This window comes from Stomoxys calcitrans, chromosome 5, assembly GCF_963082655.1.
Source record: "Stomoxys calcitrans chromosome 5, idStoCalc2.1, whole genome shotgun sequence".
Taxonomy (NCBI): Eukaryota; Metazoa; Arthropoda; class Insecta; order Diptera; family Muscidae; genus Stomoxys; species Stomoxys calcitrans.
Window position 1 is genome coordinate 64,366,037 of NC_081556.1, and position 21,347 is coordinate 64,387,383.

Here is a 21,347-nt window from a genome sequence, read left to right on the forward strand (position 1 = left end):
GTATTGTGTCCCCACCTAAGTGCCGTTATCTGTTAGACGCGAAAGCCGGACAATGATAAAGGAAATGCTCTCACGTCTCATCATCTCCCTAATTTGCCCTACACATGCCCTACATAAGTGAGCTCGTTCATCTAAGCCAGTAACCGGCTTGTTGTGTGCTCTAAAAACTAATCTCGAAAAAGATAATGTTAAGTTAGGAATTCCGTAGTCCTTACAAAATCCTTAATTGTTTTCCATGCCACGCTCCTATGTTGGTTTATGTCTGGTATTGTGTCCCCACCTAAGTGCCGTTATCTGTTAGACGCGAAAGCCGGACAATGATAAAGGAAATGCTCTCACGTCTCATCATCTCCCTAATTTGCCCTACACATGCCCTACATAAGTGAGCTCGTAGTCCTGTGTGTGTCGTTATGATACCAACAGCTATACTCCTTACTTCCTTTCAGTAAAAGCCTCGTCTTCTCACAATCTGGATCCCCCTATAGGATTTTCGCCGTCCTACCGACCGTTTCGTTGGAGGCGACCGTAGCGTAAAGGTTACCATTTCCGCCTATGACGCTGAAAGCCTGGGTTCGAATCCTGGCGAGACCATCCGAAAAATATTCAGCGGTGGTTTTCCCCTCCTAATGCTGGCAACATTTGTGAGGTACTATGCCACGTAAAACTTCTCTGCAGAGGTGTCGCAATGCGGCACGCTTTTCGGACTCGGCTATAAAAAGGAGGCCCCTTATCATTGAGCTTAAACTTGAATCGGACTGCGCTCATTGATATGTGAGAAGTTTGCCCCTGTTCCTTAGTGGAATGTTGATGGGTAAAATTTGCTTTTTTTTACCGACCGTTTCGTCGTTCCACAGGGTTGCATGCGCATTCATCGCCCACGCTCTTAACTCGGTCTGCGTCGACCCGAAAGGCTTCGGGTTAACCAAGTTTATTGACGGCAGTCCTCTGGCTTTTGCCGCATATTTTGGTACTTTTATCGATTATTCAGCCAATAAATGGGGTTTATTTGGGATTTAAAAATAAATCCTACAAAAATAGGATTTAAACTACACTTACACCGCTCATTAATCAGGATTTAAAGCTCATGTCAGCCGATTCTATGAAAGGAGAACAGATGATCGAGCCATTTAATCCGTATTTTAAGAGCAGTGTAAACGGGGCTTTAGCACTTAAATCTCGAAAAGGCCATAAATTAGTGGCCAATGTTAACATACTTTTAGGCCGGGTTTCAAATTCTCCGGTTACAATTTATCGTATCGATATTCTTCTGGTTAAAGGAATTTGTTGTTCTAAATATATTTGTATTGCTTATCCTAACAATAAATCTTAACCAGCTTGTTGTGCGCTCTAAATACTAAAAAAAAAAATTTAACTGGGGATGCTCAAGTTGGGGTTTTAAAAAACTATTTTTAGATTGTTTCCTGAGTTTTACTCTCGCTCAATAAAAACGAACGTTTCAATTATATAATAGAACTATTCTTTAATGGTAATTTTTATTCAATCTTAGCATAATGTTTACATTCTATGATTGACTTTGGATATGATATCTGTGTGTGTGTGCTAAATATGTCTATGATAATACATCGTACGATTCCTATGAATGTAAACATTGCATGATCATGCTGTAATATGACTATCTGAAAGGGATTTATTTATGTTATGTTTATGACCGTCGTATGATCATAGTGTAATATGACTATGACTCCTTTAGCTACGGATGTGCTACATTCACTTTACTTGATTTTAATTTGTATTTTACATAAAAATACAATGATATAATGACTATAATCACAATAATTAACGTAAACACAGTATAATTAGTAGCTTTCTCCTTGAATCATAGTTCTGTTATATTTTCAGTATTCTTAATGTGCAATTTTTCCAAATATTATTATTGTTTTGAAATTATTGTTTTGAAATATTCCTTTTTTAATTTTACATTTATCTAATTTCACTTTAAAATTTTTAATGATCATTAAATGATTTCCAGATAATTCTAATGAATAATTACTACATGTATAATTAATTATCTGGTTTGTGTTTATTGCAATTATTATATTTAAGCCAATCTCAGAAATTTCTGTTAGCGCAGAAGTTAGCATGTCCGCCTATGACGCTGAACGCTGGGTTCGAATCCTGGCGAGACCATCAGAAAAAATTTTCAGATATGGTTTTCCCCTTCTAATGCTGGCAACATTTGTTAGGTACTATGCCATGTAAAAACTCTCTCCAAAGAGGCGTAGCACTGCGGCACGTCGTTCGGACTTGGACCTTCAGTCTTTATTTCTTTCGCTTTATCCAAGGTTAAATTAAATATTTTGATTTCTTCATCACTCAGAATGTCTAATGCTTAATTAATCTCCTCTCTATCGGTATTATCCATTGTGCCAAAAAGATATTTTAAACCTGTTCCTAATATAGTTATTAAACCTCTTTTATTCCTTTTATGTTGAGGTATTATTCTCTTAAGTCGTAAATTGGTATGTTCTATTTCATGTTGTAAGTTTAAATCATTAAGGTGTGAAACTTCCTCTCCTAGTTCGTTTAAAAATATCATGTATTTTGTGGTGTTAAATATGTGGATAATATTAATATAGTTGTCAATTAACATTCTTTCTTCAAACTGGATTATTGCATATCCATTTCCTTTATTCAGGTCGACTATACACTGGGGACATCGTCAAGAAAATCGCCAGCAAGGTGTATTGTGGTTCGCTAATTTATACTTCTTGTTATTAATCTTTTTTGTAGTCAGCTGTTTTACTTTAGTCTCGGTTTTTTAGGTATTTTTGTTCTTCCAATTTAGGATTAATATCTACATCTTTTCTTTCCTTATTTCTGTATTCTAGCTCTATGCTCCTTGGTTTTCTCAATTTCTTCATAATTATTGCATTTGAATAAACTGTATTATAAAAGTGTAGGTCAATAGGTTTCTGTTTGGTTGAAAGATGTAAGCTAGTAAGCTTTTATTATATGCTTGTAATGCCTGCAAGGGTAGATCGTAATTATAGGCTTTGTCGTTATTTTCTTCCCTAACTCTTAATATTCTAATGTTTTTATTTCGGCTGCTATGAAATCGTTCAATGTGTGTATAACCGGTAGGTCTATGTGTTGTCGTAAAAGGACATTGAATATCATTATACTCAAGGTATCCCTCGAATACTGGATTAGAAAAAGATGGGTCGTTATCCATTCTTATTCTCTGGGTTTTGTCATACTCAGAAATAACTTAGCCATTGCCTTTATAGCCTGTAACGGTGTTTTCTATTGCTGGGTAATTCGTAAATATGTTTATCAAAGTCAGGTAAAATAATTGTGTGTTAAGATACCATATATCTTTATGGTAATGTACATAGTGTCCCTGTGGTAATTTTACAGGACGTCTTTCAATTTTGAAATTGCATTTATTGCAATTATTAATAAACTTAACGATTTCCTTCTTCATATTTGGATAATAAACTTTTTGTTTTAATTCCATGTATTTTTGCTTGTAAGCTTTTATTATATGCTTGTAATGTCTGCAAGGGTAGATCGTAATTATAGGCTTTGTAGTTATTTTCTTCCCTAACTCTTAGTATTCTAATGTTTTTATTTCGGCTGCTATGAAATCGTTCAATGTGTGTATAACCGGTAGGTCTATGTGTTGTCGTGAAATGACATTGAATTTCATTATACTCAAGGTATCCCTCGAATACTGGATTAGAAAAAGTTGGGTCGTTATCCATTCTTATTCTGTGGGTTTTGTCATACTCAGAAATAACTTAGCCATTGCCTTTATAGCCTGTAACGGTGTCTTCTATTGCTGGGTAATTCGTAAATGTGTTTATCAAAATCAGGTAAAATAATTGATTGTTAAGATACCAAATATCTTTATGGTAATGAACATAGTGTCCCTGTGGTCATTTTACAGGACGTCTTTCAATTTTGAAATTGCATTTATTGCAATTATTAATAATCTTAACGATTTCCTTCTTCATATTTAGATAATAATATTTTTGTTTTAATTCCATGTATTTTTTGTCAATTTCTGGATGATTGTTTTCAAACCTATGGTGTCTGTTAATAATTTCTAAAAATTCTACATAACTGACATCTTGCAACATTTTAGATGTTAATACGATCTAAAACTGTCTTGTATTTAAAGAGTTCTCCTTTATGGCCTTATACTTTTCTTGAAGCTCTATTAACACCTCTGTGTTCTCGCAATATAACACCGAAACCTTATTTTCCATAGCTTTATTCAAGATTCTCGTTAACAATTCATCGTCAAAGGTTTCATATGCAAAACTTGTTCTGTCCTTATCAAAAATTCTTTCTTATGTTGTCTTGTTTTCCTTTCATTTGTCTACCTTTATCTGATTTTTTTAATGTTGAAGGGGTCTTTCTGATATCTTAATAAAATTATGATAATCTTCGTCAGCGCTATGAACTATGGGTATGGGTGAAGATGGTGTTTCCTTGAAATGAACTTTCAAATGTTAGAGCATCTTGTTTAGCATAAATTCTATCGCAAATTTCACATTTTTATTTCTCTTTGTTAGTGAGTGCATTGACCTCTCTAGTTCTTGATAGTGCTTCAGCTACCTTATTCTCTTTACCATCCGCATGCTTTATATCGAACTCATATTCGTACAATTTTATTTACCAACGAATCTGAAAGAGCCAACTCTTTCAGATTTGCAAGCCATATAAGAGGTTTATGATCAGTTATTAAACTAAATTTCCTTCCATAAAGATAGTGTCGGAATTGTTTAACCGCTCAATCATTTCTTTCAATCGTAGAATAATTTCTTTTCAATCGTAGAATAATTGATCTCATGTTAATTTAGCGTGCGTGAAGCAAATGCTATTGGTCCATTTTGTTGGAATAATACGGCTCCTAATGCATATTTATTGGCATCTGCAGTAAGAGTGAAAATTTTATCAAAATTTGGGTAACGAAGTACCAAATTAGACATCAACATGTGTTTTAACTATATTAGTTGTCCCGTTCCTTTTTAATCTTATTGTCATTGGTTTTGCAATCCTTGCATAATTCGGAATAAATTTCCTATAATATCCTGTTAACTTTAGGGAACTTTGTATTTCCTTAACATTCTTTGGTATGGGGAAATCTTTTATACATTTTATTTTACTTGGATTAGGTTTGATCCCTTTTTCAGTCACAACAAGTCCTAAAAATTCAGCCTCCTTTTTCAAAATACCAGATTTATTCAAAGACACATTTAAAATTGCTTCTTCCAATGTTTTTAAAACTTTTCTGAAATTTTCCATGTGTTTCTGTAATGACGTCGAAAATATCAATATGTCGTCCATATACACCACACATATCCAAAGATCGTTGTTCATCATTCGCTGAAAATGTCCGTTTGATATAGAGAACGCTGTTTTCTCTCTCTCTTCTTCGGGTGTACCTCAATCTGGTAAAATCATTTCGTCAAGTCCAATTTTGTGAAGTAGTTGGCTTGGCCTAACTTGTTTAGAATATCATCAATTATAGGTATAGGATACCTATCATCTTCGGTAATAGTGCTCAACTTCCTGTAATCTACACATACTACAATTACTATTATGTATGGGTCCATTATCTCCTGTTTTTATTTCGTGTTTTACCTCGTTAGTTAAAGTCAGATCATCTTCAGGATGATAAAAAGCGTTTTCATACCTGTTTTTTTAAATTCTAACTTCTCTTTCGCAATTGATCCATTATCCTTAATACTTGAACGTGATGAAATTCTGGCAAGTTTTCCACTTCCGTCTCTTCCATTCCATCCATTCATTCGCAATTTATCCAGAATCCCTAATACTTGAACGTGATGAAGTTCTGGCAAGTTTTCGACTTACGTCTCTTCTTCCTCAGAATCTCCTTTATCATAATATATTTTGAATTATATAGTCAATTATCGCGCAATTTTCTTTTAATGTCTGATTTAATATACCGTCAAAGTATCTATGAAAGTTATAAATTCTTAAAGTTGTAGCTGCTTTCAATTTACTCTGTATTGAATTTCTTTGAAAATGTGTGTTTCTTTGTGTTTTTTTTTCACTGTTGTTTGTGTCAACTGTAATAACACCTGCAGCTGTCTTTGTATGAATTGGGGAATGTGATTTTTTTATAAATTGGGGTGTACAATGATCCTTACATATCAAATTTTAGGTCGAACCGGTATCAATTAATATTTTAGTTTTTCTTGATCTTACTCTAAGCAAAATATAGGGAAGTATTGTGGCTCTCTCTCAAAGGAATTAACTGAAAATTTTCCGCAATTTCCAGATCATTTGCCTGATTGTCTGTCTGGTATTCATCTGCCTGATCGCAATCTAAATCCAATTCCCAAAAAACTGAGAGTACACGTTACTCTCTTGATTTACTTTGCTATGATATCTGTGATCTACTTTGCTATGATATCTGTGTGTGTGTGCAAAATATGTGTCTAATGATACATCGTATGATTCCTGTGAATATGATCATTGCATGATCAAGCTGTAACATGACTATCTGAATGAAATTTATTTATGTAGTGAATATGACCGTCGTATGATCATAGTGTAATATGACTATCTGATGGATGAGTTATCATAAGAAAGGGTCTTTTTCATAAATATGATCATGTTGTAATATGACCATCTGATGAATGAGTCATTATTAAAAGGTTAGTTTTTATTGGGTTATAACTATAACTTCGGAAGAAAATCTAGAAAACGAATACAGTGCGACTTACAAAATACTTGTTTTCCAAGCCACGCCCCTAATTTGGTTAATGTCTGGTAATGTGTCCCCACCTAAGTGCCGGTATCTGTTAGCCGCGAATTCCGGGCACTGACATAGGAAATGCTCCAATGTCTCATAATCTTCCCCATTTGCCATATACATGCTATAACATGCCACACCGATTTTACATAAGTGAGCTCGTAGTCTTATGTTATGATAAGTTTAGTTACGGCCATCTTCTGGCCTTCTCTGCCAAATCGTCTACCCTTTTATTACCCCTTACTCCGTTATGGCCCGGTTCTTTAACCTTATTTACCGCGTCAATTATAATATCTAATCTCTTATCGTAACCTAGTTTTCCGGATTTACCATTCGTATTGTTATCCTTCTCCTGATGGTGGGTTTGTCTTTTTAGCTGTTGGGATGCATCTACTTCCATCGGTTCTGGCTTCTGTTGGAATCTAGGTGGTGGTTGCCTTTGTTGGTGTTGTGGATATCTTGGCTGCCAATGTTGTTGTTGTGAGTACCTCTTTTGTTGTGGTGACCCATTTTTGTTGTGGTGACCTATTTTGCCGTTCTTGTTGAGGTGATCTTGGCTGCCATTGTTGGGATGAATTCTTCTGCCATTGTATTGGTGTTCTATATACTAGATGTGTTATTATCGGCTTTCATTGCTGATGTTTACTGCTGGAGTGAGGTTTGTCTTGCTTCTTTTCTTGGTTCAAGAAGCCTGCTGAGTTTAATTCGTGTAGAGCTTCTTCCATGGTTGTTGGTATTAGTGCACATAACGCAGCTCTCATGTGCACATGATGATTTGTTACAAATGTTTTAAGGGCCGTTTGTATGTTACTATTCACTTCGCCCATTCTACCTTCATGTCCACATCTCTGATTTAATATAGCCAATTTATGTTAGATAAAATGGTAAAACTCAATGGTATCTTCCTTATACTGAGCTTCTCTCAACTCCTAAAAGCTGTTCTAATGTTGAAAAATTTCCAAAATTTGTGAATAGCATGTCTTCAATTTCTCTCCATGCTATCAGATGAGGATGGACTTCCATGGCTCTCCTTGCTCTTCCGGTTAATTTCGATTAAGCAATATAACATCATTGTTGGTATAATGTAGTCTATGTTTGTTACAAACGCAGTTATATTTTTCTTTCTCCAATCAAATTCTCTTAACTTTTGCAAATAAGTCAAAAGGTTGATATTCATAGACCTTAGGTTGCCGTCATTTATTGATGCTTTTCCTACCGGGTTCATCTTGCTGGTTTTCTGCTTTCCTTTTTTATGTGACTATTTAATTTAAAATTTGATTAAAATATTTCTTTTTATTAAATTTATTTTTGCTTTTCACAGTGTATATATTTCGCTTTTTCCTTAAATGTATTTATTTTGTTAAGAGAGTTTCTTAATTTCGCAAAAAATTTTCACTTTTAACGTTACTTTTGTTTTACTTAAAATTTGTTTTCTTTGATAATTCCAGTTCACTTATTTTATTTTCTTAAGGCGCAATTTGCGTACCCTCCTTTTCGCGGATGTACGACTTCTTCTTTATCCTTTTAATTAGGAAAATTTTTTGCACTACGGCCGACTGATGTCCTTTTGCATTGGATAATCGTTTTCACGTAAGTACGTTTCACGGATTACCACAATGACAGGGTAATCCTACCGACTGCGCCAATTTTTAAGCGGAATGCTCGAGTTGGATTTCAAAAAACAACGTTTAGGTTGTTTCCTAAGTTTTACTCCCGCTCAATAAAAACGAACGTATCGAGTACTTTGGCCGTTAGAATAGAACTATCTTTTATTGGTAATTTTTATTCAATCTTAGCATAATGCTTACATTCTATGATAGGCTTTGTATATGATATCTGTGTGTGTGCTAAATATGTTTACAATGATACATTGTACGATTCCTATGAATATGATCATTGCATGATCAAGCTGTAATATGACTATCTGAATGAAATTTATTTATGTAGTGAATATGACCGTCGTATGATCATAGTGTAACATGACTATGTGATGGATGAGTTATCATAAGAAAGGGTCTTCTTCATGAATATGATCATGTTGTAATATGACCATCTGATGAATGAGTCATTATTTAAAGGCTAGTTTATTTTGGGTAATAACTATAACTTCGGAAGAAAATCTAGAAAACGAATACAGTGCTACTTGCAAAATCTTTATTTTTTCCAAGCCACGCCCCTAATTTGGTTAATGTCTGGTAATGTGTCCCCACCTAAGTGCCGGTATCTGTTAGCCGCGAAATCCGGGCACTGACATTGGAAATGTTCCAATGTCTCATAATCTTCCCCATTTGCCATATACATGCTAGCACGTGTCGCACCGATTTTACATAAGTGAGCTCGTGGTCCTATGTTATGATACCGAAAGCTAAACTGACTTCTTTCTTACTACCTTTCAGCTTCCGCCATCCGTGTAACATGATCTTCCAGATGACAATACTAGGGTTCCGTCAATTCAAGACTGTGTCGCTGGCAGCAATGCCTTGCACTCGACCTCAAGTGTCGTCTCAGGTATCCAATCGGAAATCTTTTCTTTTCTTTCCAGGTTCTCTATCGTCGCCTCGATTATAACGCAATGGTATGAGCTACTCTTATCCTCAATCCAGTCTCCCATTGCCTTGAGTCACACTTTGTCTGTTTGTCATTGGTCGGATATCTAGAATAGCCTCCAGTGCTCTAGTGGGCGTGGTCCTCATCGCTCCGCCTATGCCAAGATAACATGTTCTCTGAAGCTGTTGTATGGTCCTTATGCACCACTTTTTCTCCCTCGCATACCACTAAACTACTGATGCGTAACTAAGTATAGGTCTAATCACGTTAATGTAGAGCCAGTGGACTATCCTCGGATGCAGGCCCTATTTTGAGCCTACGGCCCGTCTACATAGTTCCCAACATCTGTGAGCCCTTTCGGTACGCTCCTGAATATGACACTTCTAATTCAGTTTCCTGTCCAAGATCACTTCTAAGTATTTGACCTTGTCAGGTATCGAAATCGGTCTATTGAGGAGACGTAGTACGCCTTTTTCTTCCTCGTGATGCAGATTTCGTTATTTTTTGAATTTACATTGAGACTCCGGGTCTTGCCTAGTCTTATGCCATCTGCAAGACCCTTTCAGCCCCTCTACATAGCTGATCCTTATCCCTTAGAAGTAGTATAACATCGTCAGCGTAGCAGACGGGGTTAAATACCATTCTCAGTCATCATACGAAATAAATTATATAAAGTGGACAACAAGAGGACTGGTGGTAAAATGCCGCCGTGTAGCGTGGCCTGTTCCACATATATATTTTATCTAGTCTCTCAGCACCCGGTCCACTCGATACAGGTCTAAGGATTGAAACAGTGTGTCGGTCCGCACATTGTAAATGTTTTGTATGTTTTGGGCAACGAAGAATTTTCAAATTTTATGCACGACCTCGTGCAAGGCAGTCTCCACTGACCTTTCCTTTACATAGGCATGCTGTATGAATTTGAGCAATTCGCTGGATGTCTTACTCTTTGTTATGGTGCCTACAATACGTTTCATGGTTTTGGGTAGAAATGATGTAAGGCTTATGGTTCAGTAGGCCTTTGGTGTCGCATAACTTACCTTGCCGGGCTTGGTATAAGAACCACGCCTCCTGTCAGGCTTTCGGAGTATATGCAAGTCCTAGGCACGCTGTGAAAATATTGACGAGATGATGCTCCAAATTGTCGGTCTCGTTCTGTAGTAACGCCGGAAATACTCCATCAGGCCCGGGTGATTTAAATGGTTTGGTTTGGCGGCGTTATTAACACTATCATATGTAATAGACATCGGTATAATAGACACCCCAATATACATCCGCTTTTTTACGACGTGCTCTGCTAGAAAGTCTGCGGACCTCTTTCCCAATATTGCGAACCTCCGAATTTTGTCCAGTTGGTTTTCAACTTATTCCGAAAACTTATCGGATTCGGCGCTTGCCGTGCTACTCTAAACCTAATGTGGCGATGGTCTGAGAAGGAATGCTCCATGGAGACCCTCCAATCTTGAACCGCATCGATCAGATTTTCCAAATATATATTGTAACATCTAAAACCTCCTCGCTTAGAACAAGGTACGGTGTTACCAATATTAAGTCCTGTTAGGTCGTTAGGGTATGGCTACGCTTATTAGTGTTGGTACTACCCCCAAAAACGTGATGAGAATTCGCATTTATTTATTTTATTACCTCGTTCCAGTCTGTTTTGCTTTCCTCACCAGCGGTTGCATCTCCGAAGTGAGTGGCGGTATCGGAGCGTCAAAAGGCAGATATAGTCTCCCTATCTCACCACCGTTGCATCCGACGTTGACAAATCTGGGGGAAATATAGTATTTAAATTTTTATAACAAAAAAAAAAAACAAACAAGTGATTCAAATACGACACCAATATCGCATATCGGAGCAACAGTTTTTTATCAGTGCAATACGCCTCTTCCCAATTATATCCAAACTTTAAGTAACGAAAAACAGTATAAATCTTCGATTTTTAATCTTTTTAACATATTCAATCTTTTTTATGAACATTATAATTAGTTAAACCATTTGTTATATAAGTTAAAAAAAAATTTGAGCAAATTTATTTATTTATTTATTAAATTTAACCCTTTTGTATATACACATTGTTTAAATGCGAAAATGCATATGTATTTAAAATTTACTATATAGTTATTTTATTCAATTTATAATTTTTTTTCTTTCTCTTTTATTAATTTAATCTCTGAATTTTCATTGCTGCCTTCAATTTGTTAAAATTTAAATATATTATTAAATTTTTACTTTATAACTAAGTTCCAAATCAAAACTGTACGATTACCTGACCCATACTTTATATAAGACCTAGTCTTTTGTATGGGTATTATCACAATAAAAATAAATAAATACAAATACCAGTGTTAGCATAGAAAAAATTGGTATTTAATATTGTTCAAGGCCTGGTTATGCTCACGTAAAACCTCTTACAATGCTCTTTAGATCCGTATTTAATGACTCGATCATCTGTTTTTCCTTTATAAAATCAGCTGTCGAGAGCCTTAAATCCGGATTCAATGAGCGATGTAAATGTAAAGTAAATGCAGAAGAACGTGTCAGCTGTTTTGCTTTGCCTTATGAAAACACATGCAAACACATACCGAACGTCTGTCGACCGTAACCGGAAAGTAGAATTCACTAAAAACAAAGTTTTACGTTCCGTTTCGTGTCAGCTGATAAAATAATTGAAGTTTGAATAAATTTCAAAACCAAAAATGTATGTTTAGAAAACTACTATTCTATGATTTCTATACAGCGGTCAAAAAAAGTATTCATCATTCAATGTTTTTTTTTTAATAAGTCTACAAAAGACAATTGGAATAAAAACATATTAAACTAATGATGCAGTAGTGCTTGTGTGATATATATGTACACAATTTCATTGTTTTTAAAGAAAAAAATAGTATTTATTGGAACAAATAGGGCCATTTTACAGCTGAACACAAAAAATTAAACAAAAAAAGTATTCATCATTGCAAAAAAACAAAAAAATAAATAACATAATTTAAAAAAATTAATACTTTGTTATTCGACCACCGCGTCTTATAACTTCTTTTAAACGGTTTGACATCGATTGGACTAATTTAGCGGTTATATTTTGGTCTATATTAGTCCATTCCTCCATCATCACCTGTTGCATTTGACTCTTGCTCGAAAAATTGCGCGTTCTCAATTTGCGTTCGAGATGTTCCCAAAGATGTTCAATTGGGTTCAAGTCGGGACTTTGAGGAGGAGTTTTAATGACTTTGGGGCAGTTATACAGCATCCACATCTTGGTATTTAAAGCAGAATGTTTGGGGTCATTATCTTGATAATATTGAAAGTTATTACCAAGCCCAAGTTTTACAGCACTATCTTTTAAATTCCTCTTTAAAATGTCAATGTAATACTTATGATCCATTACTCCATTAATAATTTCAAGATTTCCCGCTCCTGAAGCCGCCATACACCCCCAAACCATTAAACCACCTCCACCATGTTTTACAGTAGCAACTGTGTTTCGTTCTTCAAGCTCTGTATTTGGTTTTCTGTACACTATGACCTTTCCATCGCACCCAAAAAGATTAAACTTGCTCTCGTCTGCAAAAATGACTGTTTTCCAAAATGATTCGGGCTGTTTTACATACATTTTTGCGAAGTTTAGCCTTTTCACTCGGTTTATTTTATTTATAAAGGGCTTCTTACGTGCAGTTCTTCCTCTGTAACTATGCCTTTTGAGTGTATTTCGAATTTTTTGTGTAGTAACTTCCTTCCCTAAATATTCCATAGTGTTTTTACGAAGAATGGTCGCATTTGTCTTCGGAGTTTTCTGAACTTGCCGCACTAGCCAACGCACATCTCCAACTGTCAACAGTTTTCGTTTCTGTCCACTTTCTGATGATGGATTGTATAGTAGATCGTGGTCTATTTAATATTTCACTGATAGTTTTTTGAGTTAAACCATTCCTGTGGTGTTTTATTATCAAAACTTTTACCTCATCAGAAACCTCGTTTTGCTTACGACCCATTTTGACAAAAACTATATTTTCAATGAAATTAAATATTTGCTGTCAAGGGCAAAGCCTCCTTTACTAAATAAAACAGAAAAGGGGGATTCCCAAATAATATTTGAATTTATTTATTTATTTATTATTTATTTATTTATTTATTTATTATCAATTTTGCTAATGATGAATACTTTTTTTGACCGCTGTATGTATTTTTTGACAATTTATTGTTGATGTAAGAAGATATTTTTGTGGATATCCTCGATCTCACTGTCTTCGAACCCAATGCCTTGTGATCCGTCATACTGTCCACATAAATCCTGAGTTAAGAAGACGTTGTCGTTATTGCACGGAACTCTGCCTGACTCCATATTGGAGCCATTTGTGCTGTAACTTATATCTCCGAGTTAAAAGGACCAGCTCTATCATCCTCAATTTTGTTGTAGAAATCTCGACAGTGATATTTCCACCTTCTACTGAAATATGTGTTGTATTGGTAGTACGACGTCGTGCGCATGTGCGATTATTCTCACGCCCTGTTGAATTTCGTTTATCATTAGTTTTGACGAGAATCGGAGAGAAATCCCCTCCCTGAAGCATTTCCCTTGTCACCCGTCTTTTTAAAACACTATCTCGGAAGTCCGCGTTGATAGTCCTGCTACGACGTTCTTGTCTTATGGCATGTAAAATTTTCCTATTGTTGCACACATAGTGTGATACGAATAAAAATAACACATGAAAATCACTTTTCAAAATAGCACTGTTATTTTTTCGACTAGGTCTGTGTTCTATTCTTTCTGACAAAAACATAAAGAAATCAGTTGTTTTTGTTGTAATTTGAATGACAGCAATCCCAAATAAAATTGTTTTCACAACTTTAACAATTTATAGCAATGGAAAATCAGCTTTTGCTCACATTTTCAAGTTATGTCATACAACAATAATTTTAACACACATAATGATACCTAAAGAGTGGCATGTCATAAGACAAGAACTTGTAGTATTGCCTATTGCATAAGTTGGACGTCTGGAATTCTCGTACCACTACTTGGTGGAGGAAAGTCTCCTCCCCCCTGCCCTTAAGGTATGCTTGAAGTTTGCCAGTGCCAGTCCCTCCCTCAATTTCATGTCTTCATTGTTAATAATATTGTTTTGTTGTATGAACTGTCAAATGCTACGGTTTGTAACAGGATTCACTAATAGAAGGTTAGGTTATCTGCTCAAACATAAAGTGGATAGGCACCATGAATATCATTAAGGATGTCAAATCTGCCGATTGAAAATGGCATCAAATAGGAAAAAGCGTAAAGTAAAGGAGGTGGCGTAAAAAAATAAGTTGACATCCTCAATGCCTAGTACTGCCAAAAATTAAAAAAAATGTATGTCGGCTGATCGTTTGGCTTAACCTTATTCAGTGGGTTTGTAATAAGCATAACTGCCTCTTTACATATACGATACATGTATTCTACATTTACGAGAGCATAAACAGACCTTCAGCCCAGAAACTTTGTTCCGGGTCGTTAATATGAATTTTGCACTTCCTGATTTTCTCCATCGGTTACTGACTTATCGTCTCAATATATTGTATACAACTTTGTTTTTGTTTACCAATTTCTGCGTAATATTAGGTGTGTTCGCGTACTTATCCAGTAACAATTTGCAGTAGAGTAAGAAACTTCTGCTGGGGAAAACCGCTGGTAGAAATTTGCAACCTCTCATTTAAAAACTCTCCAAATGTTAATCTAACACTCTCTCTTAAGGCTATTGTTACGTTCTTTTTTGTGGAAAAAATTGCGAAATCGTTCTTTCGGTTTGATAAGTTTACCACTTTTGTTTTTTTGGGATTCTTTGGTCAAAATGATGCATACAAAAATTAATATGGCATCAAACAATTTATCAGCTGTTTACGTGCATGTATACACACAAATGTGAACGTGTAGGTCGTACTGAAATTCGTAATTAATAAATAATGAAACACAAAACAATTTAAAAAGAGACAAATGCAGCATTTATTTGTAAAATTAATTATATTTTGTAGTATTTTCACAGTTTAAATTTCAATAAGCGCAACTTTCCAAAAGCCTTTGTCGGCATCTTCCACTTTTATCGAAATATTGTAGTTGTAATTGCAGACCAAAAGCACAACACATTCTTCCACAAACCATTTTATTTCGTACAGATTGATTGAGCTTGAGTTGTAATATTTATGTTTCTTTCGAGTATATTCGTTTATATTTAAAAAATACTTTCTTATTTATGCATCCACAAACACTTTATTTCTTTCCACCCAGAGTGCTCTCAATGGGCTCCCGAAATCTAAATTTTCCCTAGATGAAAAAACAAGTTAAGACGAAACGAACATATTTCGACAAATTTTTCCGATTGTTTTTCTACATGGAGTTTCAACGCGAAAACCGAATATAGTACCGGCCTTTCTAGGAAAAGGAACGACTTTCCTAAAGATTTGTGAAAGTTTTTAGGTACGCAAACACTCTAATTGCTGATTGCTACGTAATATTGCCATATCTTCTAAATTATATTAAAGGTGTAGGAAAAACCCAAATTTGTTAATAGGAGATTTATCCGTACGATTAATTAATTTTACTGGTTTGCTAACAAGAACTTTGAGAAATCCGGCCGTAAGGGTGGTACTATGTTCGCTTTTAGCAAAATTTTTTCATGATTACTCTTTTTAGATAATAGATTTCGAAGCAAAAGAACTTGGTGATTGCATTCGTTAGGAAATATCCTCATTACTTATGAAGAAATATTCACAAAAGTGTTATCATTGAGATTTTTTAAGAGTTTAAAAAAGTAACTGTCCAAAACATGTGTTTTTTACTGGTGAAAAACGAACATAGTACCAGCCATTAGTGTTATTTGATCCACATCATCTTATTGAGTTGTTGTTAAATATGGATCTACCAAGAGAAGGCTTCCAATTATTGAAATCAAAACAAATTATTTAGAAAACTTCTCTTAATGACTTCTATAAAACTTGCAGCACCACTTAATTGCTGTGTTTTTATCCTCCTCGAAATATCCTTTTTGAAATCCCGTTTGCAACACATCGAAATATTCATTCCCACAGTTTTTAAAGATTGGGATATTGAGCTGAAATTTTAAAATGGAACGAAGGTTGCACTAGACCCCTCGACAATATTATTGAATATGGTCCAGATCGAACCATGTATATTTCTCTTAAAATTGGCCGCCAGATAATGGATGTGGACATTTCTGTTTTTCTCCAACCCCAATGTGAAACCACGTTAACACTAGAGCCCAAATCCAATTGATTTGTGAAAATCTCCAAAACCTGTTTACACTACGATTCAAGTTATTTGTATCTGTCAACGGGGAAGTTTCGACAGCATTTTTATTGTGCTCAGCCTTTTTATTGTGTTCCGGGTATAAATGTGTGGTCATAAATTAAATTTAATAAAAAAATTGAGATGTTGAGAAAAAGTGCTGTCCAAAACTACCGATAATAACCGGTATTCAATATAAACGCAGTGTTCAAAGTACGTTTGAACATAAAGCCGTGTGTACCCATGTAAAGACGTGTGCTCATTTATGCACACGATCCATTGTACATAACGGTACATCGATGTTATTTCTTAATCGCTGTTTCCTTTTGTCTGCTCATTTGCTTACCTGGAATTGTTGCTTGTCGCTTGGAAAGTCAACCGTTTTCGCGGGGTCTAAGTGACAAGCAACAACCAGAAAAACATCAGCCTCGTTTAAAACCTTAAACCCGCGTATCGTGCTCTTTCCCCCCTCGAAGTGAACAACAAATGAACATACATACATACATATATAACTAAAGTGAACATTGAAACAAGAAACAATAAACTTTGAAACAGTGAACTAATATATTTAACATTTTAGACACAAAATCTAAAAGGGACTCACAATCTCAACACAGAAATCAACAACAATCAAAAGTGCGGGACACTAACAACACCAACCACCACCAAAAGTGCGGGCCACAATTAAAGCTATACCCTATTATTGCACAATTCCCTAACATTAAAATGAAGCTAAAATTTTTCTTATTATTTCCTATTAAAGTCTTAATTTGGCTACTTAAACTAAAAAATTAACTGTTCTAGGTAGCCTAATTAAAATCAAATAAATAATTCTATATCTACAATTTTTTAACTAAAGCTAACTCAATTAATAATTCAATTCTACTGGCTACTTATATCTAATGAAATCTTAAAATATTGAATGAAGAACAAATACAACAAACAATTACAAAAACATTGAATTTAAACTCCAAAGTCTCCCTCTTTTTATTCCAAAGCCAAAACCCTTAGATTGACCCCAAACATTTGGTCCATTGCGAACCGACTAAGTGTCATTTAAATTTATTAAAAAAAAAAGTTTGTAAAAAGTTTAACAAAATTTCTGTGGAAACGAAAAAGAAAATACCCAGTGACTGAAACACAAAAAGAATTTTGCAACAACACATTACCAGTGATCCACAAGTGAAAAGAAAAAGTGTTTATTACATATGTTGGTTGGTTACATACAAACGTACATAGAAACACGTATGGCCAACATACAGAAATATGTCAACACACAAATAAAATCAGTTCGGTTCATATTTACTAAAAAAAAATAACACGCATATAAAAAAATATTTTAATAGATTTATTTAGCGGTTTCAGTGATCTAAATTTGGTTGCAGCACATATTTTATTAAATTATTGATAAAATATTACAACCAAATGAGAATCAAAAACCAAATACCTAAAAAAACCCTAACAAAATCACAAAAACAAAAAATATACGCTTTGGGATAAAAACTGTGAAAACCCCGTAAGAACGGTTGAATTCTCAAAGCCTCACAAAATCAAAGACACTAAAACAACAAAAATTCAAAACTCTAACGACACAAAATTACAAAAATCAACAATAAAAGCGCCAACAAAAATTCGGCACCCATGCCAAGCGCCCACCTACACACACATGCACATATACACAAACATCAAAGAAGAAGCTTTAAAGTGAGTGCCATCTTTTTTTTCTATTAAAGTGCGTGTTGGGTATTATATCGTCGTCGGATTTTTTTCGATAAAAATTATATTTGACCCCGATTTAGCAGATCCTACTTTCAAATCAGTTGTTGGAAATTTGGGACACAGACATCCACAGCATTTTGTTGACATTTTTGAAACAATAAATAGAGAAGTGTGTAAAAAATGAAATTAAAAAAAAATTAAAAAAGGAATTGTTTTTTTGTGTCGAAGATAACGAAGAGAATATTGCGTGCTGGTCCCATTTGTGTTCGAAATTTTAAAACTTAATCTTATTGCACAAATTTAAGTGGAAACGGTCGGAAACGACTGTGGTTTTTTGTGGAATTTTTTTGCATCATCGAAGGTTTGAACCCGTGTTTTTCTTTTCTAGTGACCCAGACAAGACTTTTTTCATAACTTGTAATTTTTAACATTGTAATTTTTTCAGCTTGACCCAACATCAATATACACATATTTTTCGCATCAGGTTTTATAGAAATAGATTTTTTCTGCAAATAACAAAGTTTTTAAGACATTTTGTTGTAGAGTTTTCCGCGGTTTTATAGCTTTTTTACCCAATTTAAAAGATCATTACAAAATGGATAAAATTTTACGCGAAAAGTTTGTAAATTGTGTAAATGATTTAGTATATTTTGAGAGCGTTTATACTGCGGCTAAGTCAGATGATAACATACATTCGTTAGAAATAACTCGAGTAGAACACAATTCTCTATGGGATCAAATAAAGAATTCATACTTAGATGGTAGAGATCGCGTTCCGGAAACCGATGAGAAACCTGTAGATAAAACTAAACTTCGAAATAGTTACAAACAGGCACTAGAAACTTATAAACGGTGTGTAAGCTCTCTTAACGGAGAAATTGTGGCACTAAACTAGCAACAAAGGCAAGAGAAACAGGAAAGATTATCGATGACCTAGCAACGAAACACAAATGGATTTTCGCCAGCATTAAGATCACCATCCTGTGACACAGATGTTTTTATAGAGGGATATCGTGAATGGCCCACCATAGAGATTTATTTACCGCTCTTTACATAAACAATTCAAGATTAAGTAAAGTTGGAAGATTATTCAACTTGACAGTGAAAACTTCAGGAGAATACCGAGATATAATAAGCAACGTACCAATAACTAATGAAGGTTTTGATATAGCATGGAAAAACTTAGAAAATAGATATGAAAACAAACGTAAACTAAAGACCCTTTTTAATTTGCCCGCCGTTTCGGTAGAATCCGCCGCATCAGTACAAAGGCTACAATGCACAATTATTAGTTGCACTCAAACTTTGGACACACTTTATGTTAAAACGGGGGAGGGGGATCCAATTTTAGTTCACATAGTTTCAACAAAATTACCTAGAACATTTCTGGAAGAATTTGAGAGTAGCTTAGAGGATTGCTTAACGCTCCCATCGTGGAGGCAATTGAATGAATTTTTAACACACAAATTTAAAACATTAAAAACGGTAGGAAATATTAAGCCCCAGTTTTCAAAACCCAGTCAGCCTAGATCTGAATTTGAAAGAAGGGAATGGAGGATAAATAGTTTCCAATCTTACACATCACAGAAATTCAAGGGATTAGACAATAGATCCAATTTCAATCAAACAAATCAGCACCTGGCCGTAGAAACATAGAAAAAGGTTGCCAACTTCGCAAGGCCAAACCCTTTTTGCGAGAATGTACACAATTCATAGAAAAAACACCAAATTATAGAATACACATAGTCAAAACCAATTACCCTTGTTATAGTTGCCTTTCTTCAGATCACGGAGTTAGGGAATGCAAGAGTTGTTACAGTTATAGGGAGTGTAATTTACGTCAACACAGTTTATTACACAAAGGCAACTAGACCCAATACCCTACAACCCACACACATCAACGAGACGGAGCACGACCTAGTACAAGTGCTGCCTCTTTCAACACATTCGTTCAATCCGGTAGACAGGATGCACGCCCTAGTACCAGTGCAACTGATCCTACCACCCAAGTTCATCAGGTTAATGAGTACGCACGACCTAGTACCAGTGCTGCTGCTTTAACCACCCTAGTACAATCATCATCATCAAACATACAGTCCACACCTAGTTTAGAAACACCTTGTGTAACGACTCTGACCCTGCAACATAGTAGACCTGCTCCAAAACCTAGTGAAACTCTTTTGTTCACAGCGATCATACAAATCAAGTCCAAATGCCAGAGATTTGATGCCAGGGCAATTATAGACCCAGGATCTCAATCAACATTCATATCCGAGAAATTAAAGAATAAATTACAATTACCTACTGTCAGAAACTTAGTTCATGTAACAGGCTTAAGCGAAACTGCGGCAGAGACATCTACTAAAGCTTGCGTTGACCCAGATTTCGATCTAGAAGTATAGGCACCGGTTTTGAAAACGCTTCCATCAAGATTACCAACGCGCAATTTACCATCACATCAATTTGAAGAAGTTAGAAACTTAGATTTGGCGGTCCCTCGATTCTTCGAAAGTCGACCCGTCGATATGTTAATAGGATTAGATATAGGACCATTTATATATTCGCCTGGAGTTCCTATGAAATCAATCGGTTCGTTATTAGCACAAAATACTGTCTTTGGCTGGATAGTAGGCGGACCCATACTACAAGAAGCACAAACAAGAAATCCAATCACACTTTACAGTGCAGCATCAATTGAGAAAATAATTCCACGTTTTTGGGAGGTTTTTTAAAGTCCAGTGAGGATCAATTAAGCGAAACAAATTTCAAGAATACAACTCGCCGTAATAGCGACGGAAGATATATCGTGACACTACCCTTCAGGAATTGTACTGAATTAGGTAATTCAAGGAACATAGCCATGGCGCAATACCATAGTATAGAAAGGAGACTTTCGAAAGACCCTAACATAAAACAGCAATATGATTCAGAAACTCTAGAATACTTAGAGTTACGGCATATGAGGAAAGATGAGACCCATGAGATAGGAAAGACAGATAGAATAAATACAAAACTTAGAGTAGTTTTTAATGCTTCGAGTCCAACATCCAA

General features: G+C 35.1%; 1 protein-coding gene across 3 annotated transcripts in view; it reads right to left on the reverse strand.

Moving 5' to 3' along the window:
• LOC106090829 (ankyrin repeat domain-containing protein 6) overlaps nt 1-21,347 on the reverse strand; it is a 124,565-nt gene that overhangs the window by 1,588 nt on the left and 101,630 nt on the right. The gene's annotated exons all lie outside the window — the stretch shown is intronic.